Genomic DNA, 23182 nt, shown 5'->3' on the forward strand with positions numbered 1-23182 from the left:
CTAAACCATGAAATGCACTCTTCAAATATTTAGTTGGCTAGAATTCCACTTGTCCATTTTTATTAAAAGGGCCTGCCTGAACTTTGACTATGGAGGATATAGGCTAATTTAACACCACATTGTTCTGCCACATAGATACCTATTTGAGCGCATAGTCCTGTTCAGGATAATATTAGGACTACCACTTTTAAGTGTGCACTGGCAGACATAGGCCATTTATTCAAACATAGAAAAGCATAACTAGTTGGTCAAGAAGCAGAGCTCCCTTATTCGTGCTTCAGGCTGTCACCCGAAGGAACACAGAAGTGTCCTCATAAACTGTGGAAAAGTACAAGCCCTGTAACTAGGTCTGAATACAGACACCCTTTTTAAGTGGAACAACGCATGAATCTTTTTTTTTTTTTCCTGTAACCAGAACAATACAATACCCCACTTCAGAGAAATGTCTAAATTGCCACGCACTTCAGAAATTTGGCTAGTATATCTCTTCTGAGGCTTGGTTGGTCTGAGAATGTGCATATGTTTGTACCAAGTTATAGGAAAGAGGCCTTTCTGAAACATTTGATTCCAGGCTCAGACTGTTGAAAACGACAAAAATCAGTTTAACAGAATGTATTTTAGATTCATTATCACAGTTGAATGATCCGTGAAAAACATTACTTCAAGAAGGCCAGTTTAAATTTGCCTTCCAACTCTAGATTCTTGAGTTAGAAATTACATAGAAAACCTAAAATCTAATGTTTATAGGAATGTAGTAGCTACCGCTTTTTGGTACAAGTACAGAAGCCAATTCCAACCAAGATAAGCAAAGGAAGTGGTGGTTATTTTAATGACATTGTTATATCTCAGAACCCACAGAAATTAGTCTACTAGGCTGCTGTATTGGAATACCACAGACTTAAACAAAAGAAGTTTCTTTTCTTTCTTTCTTTTTTTTTTTTTGAGACAAGTCTCACTCTGTCACCCTGCTGGAATGCAGTGGTGTGATCTTGGCCCACTGCAACCTCCGCCTCCCAGGTTCAAGCAATTCTCCTGCCTCAGTCTCCCAAGTAGCTGGGACTATAGGTGCCAATCACCATGCCTGGCTAATTTTTTATTTTTAGTAGAGATGGGGTTTCACCATGTTGGCCAGGCTGGTCTCAAACTCCTGACCTCAGGTGATCTACCTGCCTTGGCCTCCCAAAGTGCTTGGATTACAGGCGTGAGCCACTGTGCTTGGCCAGAAGTTAATTTTCTTATAGTCCTACGAAAGTTCAAAATCAAGGTGCCAGCAGGTTTGGTTTCTCCTGATCCTCTCTCCTTGGCTTGCAAATGGCTGCCTCCTCCCAGTGTCATCATGTCACTGCTATGTGCATTCACCTCTAGTGTCTCTTCCTTTTCCTGTAAGGACACCCATTGTATTAGATTAGGACCCTACACATAAGACCTCACTTAATTATAGTTGTTTATTTAAAGGCTCTTCTCTAAATACAGTCACATTGGGGCTAGGGCTTCAACATATGAATTCTGAGGGACATAGTTGACTCCATAGAAGCCATAATGCATTAAACTCTAGGAAAAGAAAAAATGCGTAATTGTATGGCATTCATGATACTCTGTTCCCATTCTCTTTCTGTCTCTCTCAAAATCTTTGTCTTTCCACCCACCTCCTCGCTCCCTCTTCTCTGCTTCTCTTTGTATATTTGTGGTGATTCTCCTCTCTTGAAGGATCAGATCTCTGATTTCTCTCTATAGTCCATTGTCATTGCAGTTTTCTGGAACTGGGAATCTGAAGACCCAGTTTTATTCTGATGTGTATCTGTGATTAAATTCAGTGTGGTAAAAAGGTTGGGGCCAGAGTGATAGTGAGACCGTTTTACCAGTCTACACGGGGGCCCAGCCATCAGCTGGAGCAAGAGGACCCTACAGACCTTTGCCATGCCAGTTGTTAACCTCCTTTATTTTCCAGGTCATGGAGAGGTCAGGACAGGAGACTAACTTAAGGGGCTTGGGGGAGCATCTATCATCATATACCACTGGTGTAGCCATACTGGTTACTGCTGAATATCTATCCTGATTGACCATGAATTCCAAAAATACTTTGGTAACGTACTCTTGTGAGGGAGGGGAGCAGTTGAAAGGGCCGTTTTGAGCTAGGTATCCATTTCCAGTGGACATTCCGCCAGAGAAAGTTTATCCACAACCTTCCTCTAAGTCATTCTCTCCATCTCTGCAAAACATAAAACATTATTTCCAAAAATAGATCATTTTCTTAGAAATGTTTAAATGTGGACTTCCAGATTAAAAAATGGTCTAATATAAAACAGTAAAGGAATGTTCAGCCACTAATTCACAGTCTTTAGAAAGTTAACATCATATATAATGCATGATTTTCTTGCAGGTGAATACAGTATACATTAAAAAATATCAAACTCTTCCATCCTTCTTATAAAAATACTGACAACTTTTCTTGACAGCCTAACGATGAAATAATAACAATAATTCTTCCAGTTATTATCATCTTCATCACTATCATCTGACATTTATGTTGATATAGCTGCATCTACATTCCTGTGGAGCAGTACAATGAGAAAGTTTTCTCTCTGGCCTCCAGGTGTTTCTCAATTCCATCCTGGCTCTGGGGAACAAAGCAAGTGCCTACAGGAAAACAGGGAAGTGCAAATGACCTATTCCTCTGGAGCTCAGTCTTTTGTTATTCTTGAAATGGAATTGTGTGTGTTAGTTTGTAGCCCTTGAGGGGGTCTAAGAAAGAGAAGGTGATACCTGCAGGGAGAATGACAGAAGTGCCAACATTTTGCTGCCCATATAGTGGTCTGGAGTTTGCTGCCAAAATCCCAGGACTGGGTAATTGTTTCAGGACTTCCACACGGAGGAGAGGTTCTGAGAAATCCTCCTGGCAGTGGGTGTCTGCAGATGGGGAGGCAGAGGTGAGGGAGGGCAGGAAAGTGTTTGCATCCTTATCAGGAAGGAAACTTACCTGACACATTTCAGAGCAGCAAGGGTTTGACAATACTTTAGGATACTAAAGCTAGGAAGAGTTATTCAGCATGTATTTTGTCAATACTTACTGAGTGTATACTTTGTGGAAGGTAGGCATACAGTTGGACAATATGGGAGTTTGTAGGCATACAGTTGGACAATATGGGAGTTTAAATGTGAACAGAAATGTGACTCTTCTTTTCAGTAGTAATATCACAGGAAACTTTCATTAGCTTTTCTCTTGAACTTACACCGAGGATTTATGGTGCTCAGATTCGAGTCTCTGGCAGAAGAACAGCTGTGCCTGCAAGGAGTTTCCCTTCTGTCAGACAAGATAGACAATAGAGGATTTTAGCAGACAGTTTCCAAATGCATTTTTGGTTTGTTTGATTTCCTGAGAGGTATATAGAAAATGTAAGTGCTGTTCATCCATTGACCCTCTTTCTGAGGTTCAAGATGAAAGATTTTTTTTCTTTATTACTGAGAAAAGGACTGTCACTCCCCGAATTCTATATACATGTATACTGAAGACAGGAATTATGATTTACAGTGGCATTCCACTCAAAGTCAGTATAACACTAACAGCTTCTCTCACACCCCTTCATCTAGAAGCAGAAGCTTCAGACAATCCTGTTCTATGCATAGTACATTGTTGCCAGGCTACTGATTCAATGAGCAGCTAGTGGTCATTTAATGGCCAGAGTTCTTAAATGCTACCCTTAAAGCGTGATTTCTTGAGAACAGTATTTAAGTACTACATAAGTAAACATAGAGCCAAGTTTATTAAATTGTTACAATTAAATATCATTTGTACTTTAAGCAAACGATGCCATTGGTTTCTAATCACAAGTGAAGCATGATAGCTTGCTAACTGGGGACAGTAGAGTCAACGTGCCTGTTGATGCCATGATACATTGTCCTGTTTTGTGGAAGGGGGAGGTATTTTCATTTAATTTTCTTTTTCATTACTAGAGATTGGGGGGGGGTCTCCCTATATTGGCCAGGCTGGTCTCGAACTCCTGGCCTCAATCAAGCCTCCTACCTCTGCCTCCGAAAGGTGTTGGGATTGCAGGTGTGAGCCACTGTGCCCAGCCAGTGAGGTTTTCTTTCTTAAACACGTGAAAGAATTACAATTCCCCTTTTGGGTTGGTCAATGACTAGCTATGTTGATTATGTTATTTGAGGACTTTGCCTCCTAAGATGACCTGTCTTTTTCATATGCAGTCTCCTAATTTTTTTTTTCTCTTTCTCCTGTTTCTGTAATTGCTGCCCACTATGTCAATTACTTTCTGACCTCTTTTACTTAAAATGTTAAGTGTGTATGCTTTCTGTTGTCTAGGTAGAGGAGTTATATTCTCCTAGAAAGAATAGCACCATATGAAACTGAAGTCACCTTGCCTTTGGTTTCCCTTCTCATGGCTCCAAGACAATTCTGATTGTTTATCTCAAAGCTGTAGCATTTTTTGTCTACTTCCTTTGGAAGACACCAGCACTTTTTCCTGTGTGTAGGAGGTAGCTGTCAGTGATTGTGGGTGGGTGGGTGAGAACCCAGATAAGATGGATTGTTGGAAAAGTTAAATTGGTGGAGAGTGTGTTTGAGCTGTTGGTGAAGTTAGAAGAAAACATTTTAATAGATAAGTCCAGAGTGGCAAAGACTGCAATAAACCATGAGGGCAATGAGTTATATTCTTTTCTTCTTTTCTCTTTAAACAGTCTTTCCACATACATTGTAGAGAAGGAAAAATATATTTTCCTCACCTGTCCTGGGTTCACGGCTGAGGTTCCTATAATAATAAACAGATGAAGCAGAGAAAAGCATAAAAATTAAATGAATATAAGTTTTATATGATACAAGAGCCTCATTAGGAAATGAAGACCTGAAGAAACTGGCAAACATGAGTAATTTTATGCTGTTTGATGAAGATTGGACAGTCATGGAGAAATATTAAAGGAGGACAAGTTTGTGATCTAATTATAGTAAACTGGGGAAACCTCAGCAAAGGCTATTGTTCAGTTTCTTTTTGACGTCTCTGTGTCTCCTTTCCTCTGAATATAGGGAGGGCACCTCATACATGGTCTTATGACTTGCTTCAGGGGAAGATCAGAAAGTCCTTATTAGATTTTATGACCTGCTTCCAGAAAGAAAGATGCAGAGAAGGTGAGAGTGATCTTCCCGTTTCTGCTGTTTTCTTGAATGCCAAGGTGCCATATTTTGGAATAGTATGTCCTAAACTCTATTAACATTTATCTATTAAAATTATTGTCAAGTTTTAATGCTTATTTGCAACATTATTTGGAAAATTGAAGATTTAATATATAGCAATATAATTATACAACTTAAGTGTCTTTTTTTTTTTTTTTTTTCTTTTAGACGGGGTTTTGCTCTTTTTTCCCCAGGGTGGGTGCATTGGCGCGATCTCGGCTCACCGCAACCTCCGCCTCCCGAGTTCAGGCAATTCTCCTGCCTCAGCCTCCTGAGTAGCTGGGATTACAGGCACACACCACCATGCCCAGCTAATTTTTTGTATTTTTAGTAGAGACGGGGTTTCACCATGCTGACCAGGATGGTCTCGATCTCTTGACCTCGAGATCCACCCGCCTCGGCCTCCCAAAGTGCTGGGATTACAGGCTTGAGCCACCGCGCCTGGCGAGGTGTCTTTTTTTTTAAATGTAGACTGTAAAATTTTATTTAATACTCATCCTCACATAAGAGAGCCATGTGAATTCAAACAATTATTATTAGAATTACAATGCCATGCCATACTAAATGTTTTATACCTAACTTCTCATTCTACCTGCACAATAACTCTGTGAAGGTTTTTTCTTTGTTTGTTTGTTTTTTTTGATGGATGAGAAAACTGAGGCACAGATAAGGCAACTAATTTTCCCAGAGTTATATAGCAAGTAAGAGCCAGAGCTGGAATATGGTTGTCAGCAGTTTCATTAAGGAAAATCTTTAACTCCTAGAAGTTCTAACTTATGTTTTTCTGCACTTAGAATACATGTTTCATTCCCCCAAGGGAAAAATTCTATTAAATTTCATTAGCAGCCACATTTTCTAACTTTTCTTGCCTTGTCAGCTGCCTGTCAGTTTGTAAAGAAATACAGCATAAAACTGACAGGAAAAAATTCTGAAATCTATAACCACATGACAGAATATTGAAAACTTTTTGCAAGGGATTATTTTGTCATTTATTGCATAGCACTTAAACCAGATGCCAGTTGAACAGGTGATTTAATAAAAACCATTTAGCAAATATATTATTTTGCCAAGAAAATTTATTGTGTTGAATTCTTCTCTAATTTTTGATAGTTGCTTCCTTATTAAAACAGAGTGTCTAGCAACTCTAAATAATTTCACAGAGGGGAAAAGTAATGCAGAAGAAGTGGCTATTAATTTAAGCTGTTTTATATTTAAATCACTCGAAAGAAACGTGGAGTAAGATATTATGGTTCTTTGGTAAAGAAATACACTTAAAATAGCACATTTCATCTTTAGATGCTCAAAAGGCATTATTTATTAATAGAGTATTAAAATGGTTTGAACATTTCCTAGCTTTAGAACTATGAAAATCTTTTGCAGACTGTAAAACACTATGCACACCTCAGGCTTATATAAGATTATGTAATGCAAGTGATTGCGTTTAGTGTATTAGTACTGGGTCAGATGGGGCAGCAATATAATTACATGGTTTCTAATATCTCTTAAGACAAAGGCATCCAGGCTGAGTGTGGTGGCTCACATCTGTAATCCCAGCACTTTTGGAGGCTAGGGCGAGCAGATCACGAGGCCAAGAGATCGAGACAACCCTAGCCAACACGGTGAAACCCCATATCTACTAAAAATAAAAAAATTTAGCTGAGCATAGTGGTGTGTGCCAGTAGTCCTGGCTACTCAGGAGGCTGAGGCAGGAGAATCACTTAAACCCGGGAGGCGGAGTTGCAGTGAGACCAGATCGTGCCTTTGCACTCCAACCTGGTGGCAGAGCAAGACTCCATCTCAAAAAAAAAGAAAAGAAAAAAAAAGGCACTCAAACATTATTTAGAATCCCAGATGCCATTTAGAATCTAATGTTGGGAACCAGCCCAACCCCATACATGGGTGCCCTTAGTCCCAGTGGTGACGAGGGATTGAGAAAAGGAAATAAAGACAGAGACACAAGAGTAGAATTTACAGCATGGGTCCAGGGCACCAACGCAAGCATTGGTCCTGACCTCTGGGTTCCAAACACTTTTATTATGTGCATAATCTCATTGATCTTATAAGGTGGAAGGGGAGGCTGAAGGGGCAGGTAAGAGCTGGATGGAGAGCACTTGAGATCCTTCTAAGACATGCTAAACTAGTGCTCTGAGTTTACCACCCATTGTTATCAGGGTGTGGCTGCATCAGAAGTATAGCGGATTAGGAGCCACGGGATTTGACCACACCCAGTGCATCAAGGGGCTTTTATCTCCTGAACATTGAGGACATAGAGTAATTAAAATCACTCCATATTCTGAGAACTTAGGCAGAGCCTGAGGTGTTCCATGATCTCTGCCCTGCAAGGCTTTTCTCCTCCTTGCCAGCTTCCATCTGCAAAGACCCTCCCGGATCTTGTGAGCAGAAGTCGCCTCCCTTCTCAGAGATCTTCGCATAAGCTCTCTTTACAAGGCCCTTATACAGTTTCCATTTTGAAAGGGCATCCCAGCTCTGCAGCCACCCTGAGGTGTTCCCCAGTGTTACTGTGCTCTGAGATCGTCTTTACCTTAGGCTTCCTGTTGCTGTTTGATTTCAAATTAACTGCACCAATAATATAGTTTAGTTCAGTGTATAAACTTCATTGTGCTCTGAGCCAATCAAGCTTATAATTATTTAGCTAGAATTAACATAGGTCTCCCCCAGCTATCTTGACCCACATCTAAAGAGCTATTTTAATTCAGTAGATCAGTGTTCACTGTTGTTTTTATTTTTTATACTTATATGGGGCTTACCATATTGGATGATCATACTTCGCTTTGTACAGAGGAAAAGAATGTCTACAAATTCCACGTAAATACCGTGGAAGAGGCGTGAGCTACTCTCCTGCAGCAACCTTCAATCAGGTGGGAGACTAAGGCACATTTACGATAAAGAAAGGAGTAGAATGAAAGACGAGTAGTGGAAAAGGGTAGAATTTTAGAAGAGAAAAGGGTCCTTTGTAGCTTGAAGCCGATGTAGAAGGCAAAGAAATGACATAAAGAGGAAGATTGAGGGATGTGGTAGGTCTAAATTTTTGTGTTTTGCAGTATATACCAGCCATTCCAGAGAATGTCAGATACATCAGCAAATGGCCATGACAATTTCCTGTGGTCACTGAAAAACTGATTTATCCTTCTCCATATCATTACTTGGAGCAGTAGTTCTGAAAGGTTGTCAGGTATCATTCATTGTTTTTACTCATGAAATGCAGGAAACAACCTAAATATATATCAACAGTGAATTAGATAAGTCAATTATATTATTAGATCTGTATGTCATAAAAATGTATCCTTTTTAGAGAATTACATGCAACTATTTTAAAAAATGAGAATAACCTCTATGTGTTCTTATGGAATTATCTCTTATAAATATATTTAATAAAAAAGAACAAGGGGCAGGAAAGTGTTATCATATGCCCCTGTTCTTTTTTTGTTTTCTCCCGTGGGATATGCATACATATATGAGCTGTTTATTGGTATACTCATACAGTATTTCTCAAAGGATATCTAAGACACTAATAATAACAGTTTTCTATGTGTAAGAAGACTAGAGGATGGGACAATAGGGAGGTTTGTTTTTTTGTGATAAGTCTTTTATTTATTGTTAGACTTTACCGCGTGTTCTTCATCGCCTCACTCCACAAAAGCATTTCATGATGTACAACTTAGAGTTCATTTTTCTACTGTTTTTCAAGCTTCATATATAAATACGTTTACAAATTATAAAAGATTTCTCAATCAAATTAGTATGTGTCAGAAATCTCTATAGAAACTCACTGAAATAAATACACCTGGGTCTGCTCTAGGCAGAATAAAGACACCTGGGTCTCCTCTAGGCCGGCTAAATGAGTGATACCTTCCAAACTTTCAGAACTCTAGGCAGGTTAAATGCAGAAAAATCTACATTTATTCCAAATGCAGATTCTGCACAGAGAGCTCTAGAATCTGCATTTGGAATGAACATCTGGAATCAGGTCCTCAGGGTGTATGCAGACTTCAGTTTGAGAAACATTTCATTTGAACATGATTACTATTATCATATTCAAGTGGAGGGCATTCATGTGTCCTGAAATATAACTGTTCTATGGAATAGAAGGTGATTCAACAGTCTGAGAAATAAACATCTGTTTAGAATAGCAGTTATTATTGTCATTATTGTTATTATTCTGGATTTCCTATCCTTGTGACTTCCTTTCGCGTAAAGGGAACATATTGCCATTCCTCTATCATTGCACCAAGATACACCCTGCCTTATATCTAAGGGTCTGACATAAACGGCCCTGATATGGAAAGTCAGAATGAAAAAAAATGTTTGAAAACTTTTCTTAGAAAACTTAGATGTGTATTACTAAATTTAATGATATCCACTAAAAATATTGACATTTTTATATCTTATTGTGTGAATTTTACTTTCCCAGGCCTTTCCAAGCTTGTCATTAGGCATTCATAGACACTGGGATTATTAGGATGCCAAGCCATTTTATATTCTCCTCCCAAATCTTACTCCCCACAAATGCTGAGGCTTTTTGCTATGTAGATGTCAAGCATATCTTATCATGAGCATTCCATACTCTTTGCTTTGCAGCATGGTGGTCCCTTATTACCCCTTCTCCTGGTGAAATGAAACACTTCACTCTTTCTTTCTACCACCTGCTGCTACTAGTGTTTGCTTCTTCCCTGTTTCTGCTTGCTGCTCTTGTGGGGAGTGGGAGAGAATTCTCCTTCCATAACTTCCAAAAGCAATTACATCTTTTGTTAGGCTATCAAGCAGAAACCTGGCTCTTTTAGTTTACAGTCCATCATTCAGGTTTCTGATAATTGTCCTGGAGGATATTTAAGTGTCTTCATCTAGGCTTACAGTCAAACATAACATTCTCTGCCATTCTAAAACCCATGTCTCAAAACTGAGCCCAGGTATCTGGACAGTCGTGTACCCCAAGACGTCTGAAGTATCTGGTGTTCTGGGACCTAAACATCTGCTCACAGTCTTTTACAACATTTTACTTAAAGTGTTTCCTGGAAACAAGTTTCCTGATCACTTACCCTAATAACCCAGCATTCCCAGAGTGAGCATGCAGATTAGCCTCCAGGTTCCTAGGTAAATTAAAACAAGTATAACGTATGTTTCCATGTATTGCTGTCTTTCATTGAGTTGCCAAGGTCACAGGCACTATGTGAACTGTTAGAATCAGAGTGAATGTAGCTGTTCAGTTGTTAATCCTAAAAAGTTAATATTAAAAAATTTATTCAGCAAATTGCTCTCTATGCTTACCTAGTTATGTACCTTTTCTTCTTTAAAAAGACAAATGATGTTTTCCCAATTTCATGGGAAGCATATTTAATGACTCTCGATGAACAGAGTGAAATTGTTCCAGAAAAGTTGCTTATGTACTAAATTCTATTTTCCTATTGACTTCCATTATAAAATTAGTGATACTATTTGGTGAGGTTTTTGTTCCTTATAAAAATATCATTTGTAGTTAATAATGCAACAAGCTTAAGAAGAACCTTTGGATGTGATAAAATTTATGTTTTTAAAGGAATATCCATATTAGGTAAGTAGCAACTTGTGAATGCAGGATTTCTCATTTATTTTCCTTATGTGCCCAAAAGCTTAAGGTTTCAAAGAGGGAAGAAAGCAGCCCTTGCAAAGAATTCTTATTGGTCAAGTTTCTACATAGAAAAAATATATTTTTAAGTTTTCTATAGTGGAAGGACTCGGAGTTCTATTTGGTTGCTCAGATCTGTTCTTCCACGTTTCATCAGAAATGAATGGGCTGAAAATAAGTTTAAAGGAAGCGAAGGTGTGGCAAAATATGCAAACAAACATTAATAGCCATTCAGGCTATGGCAGTTATTCATTTGGCAACCTTGACACAATGGAGATGACCTTTTATGAATTTTAGGTTTTGGTACTTGGAACATAACAACAACAAATACTTAGATATTAACTGTGACCGGTACACTGAAATATTCATCTTGTGGTTAAGAGTGTCTTCCTTTGAAGAGCTTATTTGTTCAAAGTAAGAAATAGTGGCTTACTCCTGTAATCCCAGCACTTTGGGAGGCTGAGGTGGGTGGTTCACGAGGTCAGGAGATAGAGACCATCCTGGGCAACATGGTGAAACACCACCTCTACTGAAAACAGTAAAATTAGCTGGGTATGGTGGTGCACGCCTGGAATCCCAGCTACTTGGGAGACTGAGGCAGGAAAATAGCTTGAACCGAGGACGTGGATGTTGCAGTGAGCCGAGATTGTGCCAGTGCACTCCAGTCTGACGACAGAGTGAGACTCCATCTCAAAAACAAAAACAAAAACAAAAACAAAAAAAAAACAGCAAAAGCATTTCCTAACCACCAATTGATTAAATAACCCAGGACTTAATTAGTCCAGCCTGATCCCATATTCTCAGTTGACAGTTGCATCCTAGAGCTGAAGATAAATAGAGAACCAAATTTCCACCCAAAGGACTGAATCTAGCAGGAAAACTAAAAGTAAACAAGTACTGCTAATAAAGTTTGATGACTGCCAGAATAAGGTAAGTTTAAGGTGTTATTATTATTAATTCTTATATTTGTCACCATAAAACCTTTCCAGAAGACACAAAGCTGAGACTTATTTTGAATAAGGAGTTAACTAGGTAAAGATAAGATCAAAAGTATTCCAGGCAGAAGGAAAGAAATGTGTGAAGTCCAGAGTCAAATGCAAGCCGGGCATTGCAAGCATGCAGAGTCTCCCAGGTAATATTCTGATAGATGAGACTATTTGTAACCCACTGCACGACAATTAGGAAGCTGGGAAATGCCAGATTTTTATCCCTGTGTTGTTGTTAATATCTTACTACTGCTTTTATACCCCTTAAAAAGTTTAGCCTTAAATTAATACTTAAAAACATGGGTATAAGATGGAAATAAAACAAGTTCTTTGTTGTCTGATTTCTGGTTTCTTCTCTCTGTTGATCTCCCTCGAAGTGAATGTAGGGCAGTTTTTGTTAATAATATTGCTTTCTTTTCTTTCTTTTTTCTGAGCTGGAATCTGTCTCTGTCTGTTGCCCAGGCCAGACTGCAGTGGCACCATCTCGGCTCACTGCAACCTCTGCCTCCGGGGTTCATGCTCTTCTGCCTCAGCCTCCAGAGAGTGACTAGGATTATAGGAATATGCCACATGCGCACCCGGCTAACTTTTTGTATTTTAACAGAGACGGGGTTTCACTATGTTGGCTAGGCTGATCTTGAACTCCTGACCTCAAGTGATCCACTTGCCTTGGCCACCCAAAGTGCTGGGATTACAGGCATGAGCCATCATGCCTGGCCAAATACTTCTGCAAAATATAAAAGTCTTGTCAGGATTCAGGGTGGGAGGGAGTGGCAAGCAATGTGAACACACTGGTGGGCAGCAGAATTCCAGCTGGTTTTTCCAGTAAAGAAGCCGTGAAAGCACCCTTGGGTCGACATACCCAGGTCTGAAAATAGAGCAGAGCGAGACTGAAGATGACTGGGAAGCAGATGGAAGACAAATACCAGACATTCCCCTTCTTTGCAGTCTCCTTTCTCTCCACCCCTTTTGTCTGGTTTCGTTCTTGTGTAGACGTGAACTCTGAGTAACAGCTTAGGCAACAGTTTGGGAACTGTTTAGGGATCAACTTTGGCAACTGATTGGGATACCAAACGAAGGATTTGTCAAAGAAAGCGAGGACACAGAGCCAGGAAGGCAGCTAATTATTTTTGAAAACTAGTCATTGTGCTGATATAATGTAAATATGGCTTTGTGCTTAACTCCAGGCTCATCCCTAGATTAGAGTATGAAATTTATGATCTTCAAGTAAGAAGGGAAGCATCTTTAGAAATGAAGAAATAATGAACGTGATCAACGGCACAGACAGCACATTTCAAGTCTTCTTTGAAATTTAAGTCTTCATTGCTTTCTGCCTTGATTATTACATTAATAGTAGTTTTCTAAATCACCTTTCTGTCTCAGTTCTCTTAGCCCTCCCCTTCATTCATGCTTATGTATACACTCATTAAATATTTATTTATTTCTTGTGCACTAGACATTGTTCTGAGAGCTAGGCGTAGTGAAATGAAGTCCCTGTTCTCCTAGAGTTTACATTGAAGTGGGGCTGGTGGACAAACAACAAATTGATATACTAAAATAACAATAATGTCTACTATGAAAAGATTATAAGAATAACTAGTTACTTTGGAATAGGTGATCAAGAGAACCTTCTCTGAAAAGGTCACTTCTAAGCTGAGTACTAAATAAAAAGCAGAAATGAGTATTCCTGGCAGAGAGCAACTTTTGCAAAGTCCCAAGGTGGGAATAGGGAGTAGTCCAACAAGTTTAAGCAAAGGTCAGGCCAGTGTAGCTATTCTAATGTGGGCTGGGGAGGGCGAGAGTAGGGAGTGGGGAGTGGTATGAGATAGGTTCATCAAGCTAGGTGCATTACATAGGCTTTGTCAGAAGGCTAAGGAGTTTGGATTTTCTTCTTTGTGTAAAGAGTAGCCATTGGGAAATTTTAAGCAGACTAGTGACATATAGAATTTCTATTTTTGAAAGCATGTTATAGGACAGATATTCATGAATCATAGTGATATAAGTAAAATGTTGGAATAAATAAATGAATAAGGACGTACAAATCTTTCTTACAGATAAATTCCTAGGCAAATATCATATGTTCTTACTTATCTGTAGGATCTAAAAAATCAAAACAATTTAGCCCATGGAGACGGGGAGTAGAAGGATGGTTACCAGAGGCTGGGAAGGGTAATAGGGGGTGGGGGTAAGGGGAGGTAAGGGGAGCGTAGTGAGGATAGTTAATGAGTGCAAAAAAAAAAAACAATAAAAAAAGTTGGAATTTCTAGGCCAGGTGTGGTAGCTCATGCCTGTAATCTCTGCACCTTGGGAGGCCTAGGTAGGAGAATGGCTTGAGGCCAGAAATTTGAGACCAGCCTAGGTAACAAAGGAAGACTCTATCTCTACAAAATTTTTAAAAATTAGCTGGGCATGGTGGCAAGTGCCTGCAGTCCTAGCTACCCAAGAGACTGAGGCAGGAATATCACTTGAGCCCAGGAGTTCAAGGCTGCAGTGAGAAATGATTGCAAGACTGCCCTCCAACCTGAGAGACAGATCAAGATCCTGTCTCAAAAAAAAAAAAAAAGGTGGTGGAGAGGGAAATTCCAAGAAATAAATCTAGATCTTTTTTCCTCAAGGAAGTGAAGTTTAATTCCTTGCCCCTTGAGTGTGGGCTGGTTTTAATGGCTCACTTGTAATGAACAAGAATATAGAAAGAGAAAAAAGTAGTAACTTTATAATGGAGAAACCCGACAGACACCACTAGTGCCAAGTAATGAAGGTTAATCCCAATATGATCTGATAAAAGGGATATTTTAGTTCTGTGATAATCATCCCCCAAATTGGTAATCATGAGAAAACATCAGACAAACCCAAATTGAGGGACATTATAGAAAATACCTAATTAATGTTCCTCAGAACTGTTAAGGTCATGAACATCAAAGAAAGATTGTGTAACTGTCATGGATTAGAGAATACTAAGGAGATAAAACAGTTAAATGCAACACGAAATCCTGGATTAAATCCTCAAACAGAAAAAGGATATTAGTGGAAAAACAGTGAAATCTAAATAATGTTTGTAGTTTGGTTAATACAGATGTACCCATTTTTCAGCTTTGATAAACATACCATAGTTGTGTACAATGGTAACACTGGGAAAGCTGGGGGATGGATATACAGGAACTCTCTATAATATCTTTCAAAACCTTTCTGTAAATATAAAATTATCCCCAGAAAGTTTAAAAAGAAAACAATTAAAAGAGGATTCTAGCTTCTCTGAGATGAATAAAATGAGGCTGAGGTTCAAGAGTGAAAGCAGAGAGCCCAGTAAGAGCTAGGTCTACTGGAGTGGTTCAGATGATAGATGTTGGTGACTATGCCCAAAAGGCTCTTAGATGATAGTGGAAATGCAGGGAAGGGGATATATTTGATTGTTATGGAAGTATCCAAGAAAAGATTTGGGGATGGATTGAATGGCATTGGTATCATAGGGAAAATGGGTTGGGGGGGGGAAGAGAGATATTATAATGAGTTATTTTTCTAAAATAGAAATAAAATCATGTCAATTCTCATTTTAGAAATCTTCACTACCTTCCACCTAAAAGTATAATAGAGAACACACTCTTCATTCTGACCTGCAGGATCTTCCATAATTCAGCCCCTAATTATATCTTCTTATATCTTACCATCTTACTTCCTACACACTTTGCTCCACATGCAGACATTCATACCTAAAGTTCCAATTCCGAGTCATCTCAGATCCTGGCAGAGTTAATTTGTCACCTCTTAAAACACCAGAACATGCTCACTATCTTACTGTCTTACTAGTTAATAATAGCAGGAAAAAAAAACTTTTCTGAGCTTTTATAGCATGTCATGTCCTATGCGAAGAGTTTTAGTTTCATAGCCATCTTGACTCTCAGCAATACTCCTATGACAAGAGTGTTTTGCTTTTCCTTTGTCTGAACTTGGGGAAGCTGATGCTTATGGGTGGAATGGCTTTGTAATTTATTGTCCAAATGGAAAAGGAGCACTGTTCATACTTACCTTGGAACAACAGGCGTAAACTGGGGCTATTCTGGGAAAGCCAGGACACATGGTCTTAACTAGTTGGTGTGAAAATTAAAAGTCCATAAAATTAGCAAGTGACACAGCAGAGCTTTAAATTGTAATATTCTTATTCTAAAATACACTTTCTTAATAGTCATAATGATACTCTTTTGGTAGTGGATTATGAGTTTGGTTAATGACTAGATCTCTCTGATTGGTATATTCCTCATGGATACAAATGGTGTTGCTGGGATGTTGATTACCAAAGCACTTAACTCATAAGATGATGGTTAATAAAACAACATGGCCAGGTGTGGTAGCTCATACCTGTAATCCCAGTGGATTTTTTCGGGAGGCCGAGGTCAGAGGATCTCTTGAGTTCAGGAGTTTGAGACCAGCTTGGGCAACATAAGGAGTCTATGTCTCTACAAAAAAAGATAAACAAATTAGCTGGGCATGGTGGCGTGTGCCTGTAGCTCCAGCTAACTGCAAGGCCAAACTGAGAGGCTCTCCTGAGCCAGGGGGTTTGAGGCTGCGGTGAGCTGTGATTGTACAACTGCACTCCAACCTCTGGGTGACAGAGCGAGACCTATTAAAAAAAAAAGTAAAACACTTAACAATGGCAAACATTCAAGAAAAGAGTACCTAGCACAATATTTTGTTGTTAGGTGATGCTGGCTTTCTACTAAGTTTTATTAAATGCACTCTTGTACTTCAAGGCAAAGAATTAGATTGGCCAAAGGAGTGACCAGGAACTACATGGAACCCAGAAGTAGATTTCGGAGAATGTTCCTCAGTCATAGAAACCTTGCCTTCTTGCAATTTCTTCAGAGCCAGAGCCAGAGTTAGAGAAATCTTTGGTAGAAAAGTGCCATGGAAATCGATATTATTCACTACAGTAAACTGAACAGCTATCCTTGGATCCATTACTTCAAGTGAAGCACAGGGTATAAGGCAGCTCTCTTCAGTGCACGAGCCTCACACTCTCTGATACCACCTGCTGCTAATAGAATTAATATGCATATACTTTTCTAAATATTTTAATCTGCTGTGTAGCCCAGGCAGTGTAGAGGCTATTATCATAACCAGTAGCATTTTCTTATATTTTCATGGTGTTCCTGTGTGAAATGCCAACTCTAAATATCAACCATAGATGCTTTCCTGAATTTTCAGTCTATAACCATGTAAGTGAACATGATGCATTTTTCTACAGTGACTACCTTGGTATTTTTAAGAATTTAGTTTGGCTGTAAACATGCATTTTTGCCTTGCCTTCTTCAAGGAAGGATTCATACTTTAACATTAAATTATTTAGTTATGGCTGTTTGCCATCACAATTTTCTTCTGAAAATCTTTCATGTGATTTGTATTATTACAATTTAAACTGTAAACAGTTTACCTTCTATTTGCATGACAACATACCTGGTGCCTTATTTAGTGTGGAGAACATTAAACATCATTCCTGCCAACAAGGAACTTACTGAATGATTATATTTATATTATGTTGATATGTATTAAATATCTACTGTTTTATAAGTGTGTTTACATGGATAATTCATTTATCTTTTGCAATAACCTTATGATCTAAACACACTGTGCCTACTTTATATATTATACCAACATTCAGAGAAGCAAAATATTTCACCTCCATGGCAAAAAAATAAAAATAAAAAATATTTAATTTAGTTTATCTCTGGCTCTAAGACATCTGTTCTTACTGGCCAACCATAGTTTGTTTTCATGGTACAAGTAGAGCAGTAAGAAAGCATATATATACATATATTTGTGTTTAGGATTCTATTTACATTTTTCAGTGTTGATAGTCAAAGATTATAAAAGCATTCATAGATACAAGAGAGAGTTACCTCACTGCTAAGGATTGATTGAATGTTAAATCTCAGTCTCACACAAAAATGAGGAATCCATGTAAAATAAATAGGTAGAATTCTTCTGCCCACTTGATTTCTTTCCAAGTGGGAGGATTTACCCAAATGAACATGTTCCCTGTGGTTCAGGCAGCACATTGTTTAGAAGTTTTCTTTCGGGAAAGTATGATAACATCAGGTTTTGGCTCTTTTATCTTCTTTTGTTGTTGAGAAAATTATGTTAACCTGTTTAAAGTGAATTTGATATTTGTGTCATAAGTGGTCACCATACCACTTTCTAGCTGAAAGGTAGACATGTCAAGGCATTGTAATAATCCTGGTGAATTGAGTTAAAAGTTATCTTTAGTTATCTGTTGGTGCCAGTCAATCCCAAGACAAAATCCCAAACACCAACATTCTGAATGCTGCAATCCTGAAGATCAAAATCCTTAACATCACAAATCCTGAAAATCACATTCCAGAAGATTAAAATCTCAAATGTCGAAATCCTAAAAGCCGAATTTTGGAGAAGAAATGACTGTATGTCCTGTTGTTTGTGCAATAGTTGCATCATGTTAGTTGGATCATGTTAGGTGAAACTATTATGCTGTTATTATCTTTATTTGGAAGCTAAGTATGGTTTAAGGAGATTCGTATGGGTTTCAACTGATAAGGGGTAGACTTGTGGACTTAATTTTAGGTGTCAACTTAACTGGATAAAAGAATACCTGTAAAACAAATAAAGCATTATTATGGGTGTGTTGATGAGGAGATTAGTGTGTGGGTCTGAGTGGACTAGGTGGGGAAGATCTGCTCTCAGGTTTCCAGTGTTTCAAAGATCATAGATGGAGTAAAAAAGCAGTGAAAAATACAAGAAATCTCTCCTGCCAAATTATTCAGTTGTGTACGGTATCTGTCTCTTTACACGCAGGACAGTGCTTGCTTTCCAAAAACACTTTTTGTAGTAGAATAAAAAGAACTCAATAAGCTCAGTGACCTTCTGAGCCAAATATACTTGCTGATGTGGTGGTTTCTCCAGTGGTTATAAAGTACGTGAGATGGTGAATTGTTCTTGGCTAGGGATTTGACTGTGGAAGAAGACAGACTTCCTATATTTACCACTAAATTTAACATAGACAAACTAGTGCATGCTTCACTTTGGCTAATGGGTGGTACTTTCAAAACCGTCCCTACTGTTTTTCTTATCAACTATGCATAATTCATGCCCTTGTTGGATCTGAAAATTCTAGAACTTATTCACTTATTTTTTTAAAAAAGTTTTGAATAAGGATTTTGATTATTTTTTAAATTGAGATGGGGTCTCACTATGTTGCCCAAGTTGGTCTTGAAACTCCTGGACTTAAGTGATCCTCTTGCCTTGGCCTCCAAAAGTGTTGGGATTATAGGCATGAGCCACCATGCCTGGCCTCATTTATGGGTTTTTGTGTTTTGAGACAAGGTCTCATTCTGTTTCCCAGGCTGGAGTGCAGTGGCACTATCACAACTCACTGCAGCCTCAACCTCCTGGGCTCTCAGTTCATCCTCCTGCCTCAGCCTGAGTAGCTGGAACTGCAGGCAAGTGCTACCACACCTGGCTAATTTTTGTACTTTTTTTGTAGAGATGGGGTTTTGCCATGTTGCCCAGGCTGGCCTCAAACTCGTGGACTGACGTAATCCTCCTGCCTTGGTCTCCCAAAATGCTGATTTTTTTACAGGTGTAAGCCACTGTACCTGGCCTCATTTATGTTTTAATGACTGGAAAAAGTGAATCACTTATAAATGTTTATTTGAAGATTTTGTGGACTTGCAGAAGAAAATGAATTTCAACTGAATCCCCAAACTATAATAACAGATTTGGAGTTAGGTACAATCAAGGCTTCTAAAAGTGAATTTTGAGGCATTACCAATAGTTTGTTTTGTCCATTCAGCCCAATGTGTTTGGCAGAAAATTTAGATGTGTGAATTGGCCACATGATATGGCAGCAATGCAAACTTCAGTTTACAAATGTGTCAGGTGTCTGCATTGGCATTTCCTTCCAGCTGATGAAATTTTAGGAGCTTTTAATGAATTAAAGCTGCATTTGCCTGAAGAAGCCAATAAAGTACTGACTAGTCTGTAAATAATTATGTGTATGGGAGGGTAAAAAGACACTTCGATGACTTTTTTTTTTTTTTGTCAATCACTAGTATTGTTTTCACCACATTTATGACCTGTATATGAGTGCATGCTTAATGGATTTCTGTATACCCAAAACAAAATAGAACCATGGCACAGAAGATGGGAAGATTGGTGTGTATGGAATCATAGAAGAATTTCTTTTTTTCCTCTTTTTTTTTTTTTTTTTTTTTTTTTTTTTTTTAAGACAGGGTTTCACTCCTGTCACCCAGGCTGGAATGCAGTGGCACGCTTCTGGCTTACTACAACCTCTGCCTCCTGGGCTCAAGCGATTCTCCTACCTTAGCCTCCAGAGTAGCTGGGACTACAGGCATATGCCACCATGCCCTGGTTTTAGTAGAGATGGGGTTTCATCATGTTGACCAGGCTGGTCTTGAACTCCTGACTTCAAGTGATCCACCTGCCTTGACCTCCCAGCGTGCTGGGATTACAGGCGTGAGCCACTGCGCCCAGCCAAAGAATTTCACAAAGAGAAGCACCATATAGAACATGAATATAAACATATTCTCCCAGGTGAGCAATGCCCTGAAAGAAAATAAACATACAAACAGACAGCTACTTATCACAGTGCAAAACTTCAAAATGTAGGTGATCATGAAAGTTGATCAGCTCTTATACATTACCTCTGTGTAATTTCCCATAATGTATTTCTGTAATACTCTTTGTCCAATTTTCTTTTTTCTTTTTGGTGTTTTGAGGTCATTTTTAAAAAGTTTTTTTCCCCACTATTTTAAATCATCAGCATTATTCTTTTACATGTCATTATGCTATATGTTTTAGTTCTGTATTCTAATACTGAAGGCATACATTTTGTGAAGACTTTTAGAGAGTTCTTATTCATTTTATGCATTTTTTGCAAATTAGACTTTGCAAAAGAGTATTATCGCATTGACTTTGTGTAAGCACTGTGCATATATGTAAAAACATTGAAATTTCCTCAGTAAATGAAGAGATGTCCTTCTTGTACATCTGCAATTGTGAAAGATAAAATTTCTCAAGATCTCAGCTATGTGGGTGACTGCGTATGCAGTAGTGACCCATCATGGTTTTTGATAAATCTTGTCAGATGACTCAGGTTGTCTGTCACAGTATTTCAGATGACCACAGTTATAAAGCTGGGTGCACACAATTACCATGGTGATATGTGTTTATACATTGCACTTATTACCAATTTCTTTATAAATATAGTCTATTCATAATTATTGTACCTATACAACCATAGTTAATGTAACTGGATATATACGCTTACAAAAATATTTGTTATTAATGCCTATTTCATTTGGGTAAAGTGGCTATTAGTGCCTATTTCATTGTGTAAAGTGGGCTATGAAGTAGTCTGACATATTTTTATGGACTTCTCAAATAAATTCCCTTTTAAAAATTTAAATAAATGTCTTTTAAAAACTTTTTTAAGCTAGGCATGTTGGCACATACCTGTGGTCCCAGCTATTCCTGGGGCTGAGATGGGAGGATACCTGGAGTCCAGGAGTTTGAGACCGGCCTGGGCAACACAGTAAGACCCCATTGCAAAATATATTTTTTTTTAAAACACTTTTTTCAGAATTATGTTTTTGGAATTGTGATGTTTTGGCATTTCAGGATTCAGGATTATGGTACTCAGCATTGTGTCTATTGGAATTATGGTTTAAGCCATCTTCTGTTAAGTAGAAAGGGGTCAATATGTCAGTCTAACAGATGGCTATTGAGTGCAACCGAGATTCTATTGAAATTAATGTTTTGCTTTTGCCAGCTGCATATAATTTCTCTGAGTTAAACTTGGGCTTCAATTGACATTAATGTTTGGCTTTGGCCATTAGTGCAGAAATTTCTACTATTTAAGGAAGCCCTGATATTCCCAGATGAACAGAGAGGCAGTATCTTAAGTCTGCAAACTATATCTTAACTCCTATCTCCGGAGAGTAGTTCAGTAGACTGGTAGCTGACTATAAGATTTATATAGTCTAGCAGAGAAATTGGATGAGGGGTAAATGACTGTTTAAGCCTATATTATTGCCTTTTGAAATTAAGAGTTCCAAGGGAGTTGTTATATTTTAATATATTGAAGTCTAAAAGAGTATTCATTAATATGTATGCATTGATATAGTGGCTCAATTTGAAACTTAATTTAAACGAAGACCATGTGCCCCCAGAGATGAATGCTTCTGTCTAGATTGCTGTATGTAACAAAAATGAAATCCAGAAATGAGAGCTCGTCTTTCCTGCAATTTGGAAGTCTTGCTTTAATGAATAGTTGAGTTTTTTCCTATTTCAAAAATAGTGCCTCCTTCAGAGTTTAAAATTTAAACCACATAGAAGGAAAAAAGGTCATGTGCATAGAAAATTTTCTATATATAATATAGCACACTTCACCTGGGAAACTTTATGTATAAGCTATAGAATGCTATTCATAGATGATTCAGAAATATATTGAATTTGAGAGTTTTTCACCCTCAGACAAGAGAAAGAGTGAAATAATTGATTCTGTGTTTCTCTTTGCAAGTGTACTAACTAAAATATTGCCTTTAATGACCCCAAATTACTTTAAAAATAAACTTCAAAAAGAAATGAATTAGGAAACATTATAAATTTATGAAAAGTGCTTCATATTTTGTCTTGAATAAACAGAAGTTTCTTTGAAATTAGCACCTCTGGAAATGTACTCTTCACAACAAACAATAACAAAATTCCATTTGGCTTTTTTTTGATCAAAAGCAAAAAACAAAATCCTCACTCTCGGAATGCACAGGCTACTAGAGAAGCCAGGAAGAAACCTGTATCATTACAGAGTACTTATCTCAGAAGGTTGTTGTAAATATTAAATAAGAGTTATTTTATGTAATACATCTGAGATAGAACCTGGCACATAAAAAGTATTAACTATTATAATTAGAGAGAGACAAACAGTCAGAGTGCTATGGTTATAGAATAGAAGGATGAAAAAGGAAGCTTCCAGAAGCTTAGGTGTACTTTAAGCGCATCTATCAAATAGTGATGCTTCATTATGGCAGTGGGGCTAACAAGTTGCCAGTGTGCCGCAAGTCCACATGCAGGCAAAGATGGAAACATTTTCCAAATCTAAAATGTAGTTAAATATGTTGTACTTTGTAATTGTATATGAAATTTTTCCCCTTTCAAAATTACAAATCTCTTAGAAAACCGTTTTATTTCCTTCTAAAACCAAGTTATGATCATCTGCTATTTAGCACAGAATTAAAAGCGAGGGATAAAATATACTAACACAGCAAAGACACATCTTGCTTTGCATATCCCGAGGAAGGCAATCAGCAACATGGAAAGATTACTCTCTGTTGATTATTCTGTGTT

At 38.1% G+C, this 23182-nt stretch overlaps 1 protein-coding gene across 3 annotated transcripts in view; it reads left to right on the forward strand.

Moving 5' to 3' along the window:
• PRKG1 (protein kinase cGMP-dependent 1) overlaps positions 1 to 23182 on the forward strand; it is a 1332247-nt gene that overhangs the window by 732315 nt on the left and 576750 nt on the right. The gene's annotated exons all lie outside the window — the stretch shown is intronic.

Source organism: Sapajus apella, unplaced genomic scaffold, assembly GCF_009761245.1.
Source record: "Sapajus apella isolate SASKATOON/1434 unplaced genomic scaffold, GSC_monkey_1.0 scaffold58, whole genome shotgun sequence".
Lineage (NCBI taxonomy): Eukaryota > Metazoa > Chordata > Mammalia > Primates > Cebidae > Sapajus > Sapajus apella.